Source organism: Schistocerca gregaria, unplaced genomic scaffold (genome assembly GCF_023897955.1).
Source record: "Schistocerca gregaria isolate iqSchGreg1 unplaced genomic scaffold, iqSchGreg1.2 ptg001020l, whole genome shotgun sequence".
Classification (NCBI taxonomy): domain Eukaryota; kingdom Metazoa; phylum Arthropoda; class Insecta; order Orthoptera; family Acrididae; genus Schistocerca; species Schistocerca gregaria.
In genome coordinates this window covers 1-5,000 of record NW_026062368.1, presented here as the reverse complement: position 1 = coordinate 5,000, position 5,000 = coordinate 1, and the positions used below count along the sequence as shown (strand labels likewise).

General features: G+C 56.3%; 2 non-coding genes across 2 annotated transcripts; both read left to right on the top strand.

Moving 5' to 3' along the window:
* Positions 1-2,079: 2,079 nt before the first annotated feature.
* LOC126327108 (small subunit ribosomal RNA) lies at positions 2,080-3,972 on the top strand. Its single transcript, XR_007560988.1, has one exon. It is a non-coding gene; the product is annotated as a small subunit ribosomal RNA (ribosomal RNA).
* Positions 3,973-4,327: 355 nt separating this feature from the next.
* On the top strand, positions 4,328-4,482 carry LOC126327102 (5.8S ribosomal RNA). The gene has a single exon (XR_007560983.1). It is a non-coding gene; the product is annotated as a 5.8S ribosomal RNA (ribosomal RNA).
* Positions 4,483-5,000: the final 518 nt, after the last annotated feature.

The window sequence follows — 5,000 nt, the reverse complement described above, 5'->3', positions numbered from 1 at the left end:
AAGTTACGCTGCACCTTAACCTAACTTACGCTGCACCTTAACCTAACTTACGCTGCACCTTAACCTAACTTACGCTGCACCTTAACCTAACTTACGCTGCACCTTAACCTAACTTACGCTGCACCTTAACCTAACTTACGCTGCACCTTAACCTAACTTACGCTGCACCTTAACCTAACTTACGCTGCACCTTAACCTAACTTACGCTGCACCTTAACCTAACTTACACTGCACCTTAACTGTCACATGTAACGTCACAGGAATGTAGCTTTGCCTAACAGCAACCCTCTGAACATAGTTCACTGCTTGGATCCTCTGGTGTCATGTGTATTTCTTGATGCCATGGTGCGTACCCTCACATAAAGGTCTTTCGAGTGTTGCGTACTTTCTACACAGTCCCGCTAACCACTGGAAGGGTGTACCGCTACAGAACGAATATCGCCCTCCCCTCCTGCCCTTCCAAGCTGGTCGGTCAGGCGTTTGTTTGTGAAATGAGCCTTGCAGCTGTTCAGTTGCATTCGGTTGTCGATGCAGTCAGTGTACGTTGTGGTACGGCCTGTGTGGACTGTCCGCTGATGTACGCGTAACCCACACTGATCATCCGTCGTTACGTACTGAGTGACATAATGTGGCACATGCTTGACCGTACACCGGCTGCGCCCTACAATGGCGAATCATAAGGGCCATATGTTGTGCACGATGCTACTTGTCTCGTCTCCCCATTACAGCGAGATTGCACTGTTGTACGCCGTACAGACATGTGGTAGGTAGGTACGGACGAAAGTATTGCATGTTGGCCCCCCCCCCCCCCCTCCTCCCTCTGCCGGGAATCAGCGTGAGCCGTCTGTTGATGTAGCGACGAGGGTTTTCCTATTTAATCGTATTGCCCCACACAACATGATAGCACGGTGGACCGCGTTCCACATCTGCGACATGCTACAGAGGCCGGTTGACAGTCGACCGCGCAAGGGACATTGCACACGTGCGCGGACCATCTTCCACGTGTTCTCTCGTGTACATGCCGCAGTGTGTATGTGGGCTGATGTAGCGTGTCGTGACACATAACATGCAGGCATGCCAGAATCGTAGATTTCGCAAATGTAGATTGACGTATACGTTTGCTGCCAAAGATCCGCAAATGAACTGGAAATCAGTTGTTGAGCGGTTGTTCGCGCTGCAGGTGCATCGGTGATAGCGACGATCGGTACATCTATGAACCGGTTGTTTCGGCGGTACCCGCCATGCCCCCGAACCTGAGTTGGCCATGTGGGTATGAAGCGATACGAGGCTGTGGCTTGGCGGGACAGTCCCCGGCCGGTGAGGGGGGGCCGCCCGGCGTGCTGGCTGCGCGCTGCGTGAGCGCACGCACTACAGCCGGCTGGTGGGGGGCGCCCAGTGGCAGGAGCGCCGGCCGACGGGCCCGGCTGGCGTCCCAGCTATGCGCCGGCGCACCCTGCGCGCGGCGCCAGGCGGCCAAAGTGGGTTCTGCCGAGCCCGGTGCGAAGCGCGGTGGACATCTGCAGTGTGCTGGTCCGATTGCGGACTGTGTGCGTTGAGGATGCGCCGCCGCCCGGCACTCGGCGTCGCGACGCCGTCTGCTGCTCGGTCGCCCCCAGCGGTTCTCGCAGGTGGTTTGTATCGCAGCTCTGCGGACGTGTTGGCGCGTGCGCTGTGCTGGGAGAGTTCGCTTCTGCACCCAAGTGGGGCTTTGCCCTTCTGTGGCGCTGGCGTTGGAGCTGCCGGTCACCGTAGGTGGCGCGTGTTGTTTCCCGCCGGCAATGCCACGACAGCACGCTCCCGGGCCTCTGTCGGCAGCGGCAAGCTCAGTTGGGAGCACGGGTGTTCGCACTGAAAGCGTCTACTCGCCCATCTCCGGGCGATTGCGCCTCTCTCGAACCCGACCAAGTACTTAGGACGGCGCTGCGCGCCGCCGGGACCTGAGAGGGTTTCGAGGTGTATCGTGCAGGGGAGCTCAGCCTCCTCCTGTTTGCAGAATAATTGAGCGGACGCTTGCGTGTTCGCGCGGGCCCTCGGGACACACTCCCGGGCGGCCGGCTGCTCAGCTCTCGTTGACGCAGCTCCCTGGTTGATCCTGCCAGTAGTCATATGCTTGTCTCAAAGATTAAGCCATGCATGTCTCAGTACAAGCCGCATTAAGGTGAAACCGCGAATGGCTCATTAAATCAGTTATGGTTCCTTAGATCGTACCCACGTTACTTGGATAACTGTGGTAATTCTAGAGCTAATACATGCAAACAGAGTCCCGACCAGAGATGGAAGGGACGCTTTTATTAGATCAAAACCAATCGGATTGGCTCGTCTGGTCCGTTTGCCTTGGTGACTCTGAATAACTTTGGGCTGATCGCACGGTCCTCGTACCGGCGACGCATCTTTCAAATGTCTGCCTTATCAACTGTCGATGGTAGGTTCTGCGCCTACCATGGTTGTAACGGGTAACGGGGAATCAGGGTTCGATTCCGGAGAGGGAGCCTGAGAAACGGCTACCACATCCAAGGAAGGCAGCAGGCGCGCAAATTACCCACTCCCGGCACGGGGAGGTAGTGACGAAAAATAACGATACGGGACTCATCCGAGGCCCCGTAATCGGAATGAGTACACTTTAAATCCTTTAACGAGTATCTATTGGAGGGCAAGTCTGGTGCCAGCAGCCGCGGTAATTCCAGCTCCAATAGCGTATATTAAAGTTGTTGCGGTTAAAAAGCTCGTAGTTGGATTTGTGTCCCACGCTGTTGGTTCACCGCCCGTCGGTGTTTAACTGGCATGTATCGTGGGACGTCCTGCCGGTGGGGCGAGCCGAAGGCGTGCTTGCGCGTCCCGAGGCGGACCCCGTTGAAATCCTACCAGGGTGCTCTTAGTTGAGTGTCTCGGTGGGCCGGCACGTTTACTTTGAACAAATTAGAGTGCTTAAAGCAGGCAAGCCCGCCTGAATACTGTGTGCATGGAATAATGGAATAGGACCTCGGTTCTATTTTGTTGGTTTTCGGAACCCGAGGTAATGATTAATAGGGACAGGCGGGGGCATTCGTATTGCGACGTTAGAGGTGAAATTCTTGGATCGTCGCAAGACGAACAGAAGCGAAAGCATTTGCCAAGTATGTTTTCATTAATCAAGAACGAAAGTTAGAGGTTCGAAGGCGATCAGATACCGCCCTAGTTCTAACCATAAACGATGCCAGCCAGCGATCCGCCGCAGTTCCTCCGATGACTCGGCGGGCAGCCTCCGGGAAACCAAAGCTTTTGGGTTCCGGGGGAAGTATGGTTGCAAAGCTGAAACTTAAAGGAATTGACGGAAGGGCACCACCAGGAGTGGAGCCTGCGGCTTAATTTGACTCAACACGGGAAACCTCACCAGGCCCGGACACCGGAAGGATTGACAGATTGATAGCTCTTTCTTGATTCGGTGGGTGGTGGTGCATGGCCGTTCTTAGTTGGTGGAGCGATTTGTCTGGTTAATTCCGATAACGAACGAGACTCTAGCCTGCTAACTAGTCGCGTGACATCCTTCGTGCTGTCAGCGATTACTTTTCTTCTTAGAGGGACAGGCGGCTTCTAGCCGCACGAGATTGAGCAATAACAGGTCTGTGATGCCCTTAGATGTTCTGGGCCGCACGCGCGCTACACTGAAGGAATCAGCGTGTCTTCCTAGGCCGAAAGGTCGGGGTAACCCGCTGAACCTCCTTCGTGCTAGGGATTGGGGCTTGCAATTGTTCCCCATGAACGAGGAATTCCCAGTAAGCGCGAGTCATAAGCTCGCGTTGATTACGTCCCTGCCCTTTGTACACACCGCCCGTCGCTACTACCGATTGAATGATTTAGTGAGGTCTTCGGACTGGTACGCGGCATCGACTCTGTCGTTGCCGATGCTACCGGAAAGATGACCAAACTTGATCATTTAGAGGAAGTAAAAGTCGTAACAAGGTTTCCGTAGGTGAACCTGCGGAAGGATCATTACCGACTAGACTGCATGTCTTTCGATGTGCGTGTCGTGTCGCGCAACACGCTACCTGTACGGCAGTAGCCGTGCGCCGCGTGCGGAACCACGCGTGCCTCTCAAAACTAGCGCAAGTGTTGTTGTGTGGTACGAGCGCTGAAGCTCTGGAGCGGCTGGCCTGCGGCACCTGGCGCCTGGCGCCGGTTTTGAATGACTTTCGCCCGAGTGCCTGTCCGCTCCGGTGTGGAGCCGTACGACGCCCATCGGCCGTCAGGCCGTTGGACACAAAGTAATGGAACAGGGGCCGTCAAACGCCTCAGTCCCGCCTCTGCAACTGTCTTGAAAGAGACGGTGGAGAACTGAAAAGATAAAGATCACCCAGGACGGTGGATCACTCGGCTCGTGGGTCGATGAAGAACGCAGCAAATTGCGCGTCGACATGTGAACTGCAGGACACATGAACATCGACGTTTCGAACGCACATTGCGGTCCATGGATTCCGTTCCCGGGCCACGTCTGGCTGAGGGTCGGCTACGTATACTGAAGCGCGCGGCGTTTGTCCCGCTTCGGGCGCCTGGGAGTGTCGTGGTCGCCTGTGTGGCCGGCCGCGTCTCCTTAAACGTGCGATGCGCGCCCGTCGCCTGGCGGTTCGCATACCGGTGCTTTCTCGGTAGCGTGCACAGCCGGCTGGCGGTGTGGCGTGCGACACCTCGTACAACGACCTCAGAGCAGGCGAGACTACCCGCTGAATTTAAGCATATTACTAAGCGGAGGAAAAGAAACTAACAAGGATTCCCCCAGTAGCGGCGAGCGAACAGGGAAGAGTCCAGCACCGAACCCCGCAGGCTGCCGCCTGTCGTGGCATGTGGTGTTCGGGAGGGTCCACTACCCCGACGCCTCGCGCCGAGCCCAAGTCCAACTTGAATGAGGCCACGGCCCGTAGAGGGTGCCAGGCCCGTAGCGGCCGGTGCGAGCGTCGGCGGGACCTCTCCTTCGAGTCGGGTTGCTTGAGAGTGCAGCTCCAAGTGGGTATCTGTCTCGCGTGTGT